Source organism: Penaeus monodon, chromosome 25, assembly GCF_015228065.2.
Source record: "Penaeus monodon isolate SGIC_2016 chromosome 25, NSTDA_Pmon_1, whole genome shotgun sequence".
NCBI lineage: Eukaryota > Metazoa > Arthropoda > Malacostraca > Decapoda > Penaeidae > Penaeus > Penaeus monodon.
This window is the reverse complement of record NC_051410.1, coordinates 43,118,496-43,118,807: the sequence shown is the minus strand read 5'-3', so window position 1 is coordinate 43,118,807 and position 312 is coordinate 43,118,496.

Genomic DNA, 312 nt, shown 5'->3' with positions numbered 1-312 from the left:
TTATTGTTATCAGACAGTAAGAGACAAAGGATGCATCCTATGCTGGACTGATGACAGGTTGGTAGGGCTTGACTCTTTATTGATGGAAGAATACATACGAATACATGAAGAGACGATATGATAAATGGGGAACAGTGCTTCTGTCCGGTGGCGCATTTAGCCAGCCCTGGGGGGGGGGAGGTACTGTTCATAATTGTTTAACTTCTGGAGTTGAACTGAACGTTCAGATTGGGCCAAGCATAACTGACTTCTTGGTTCCCGCCGGGTGGCTGGTTATAGAATCATCGTTGAGCCAATATTGAGTTTAATTTA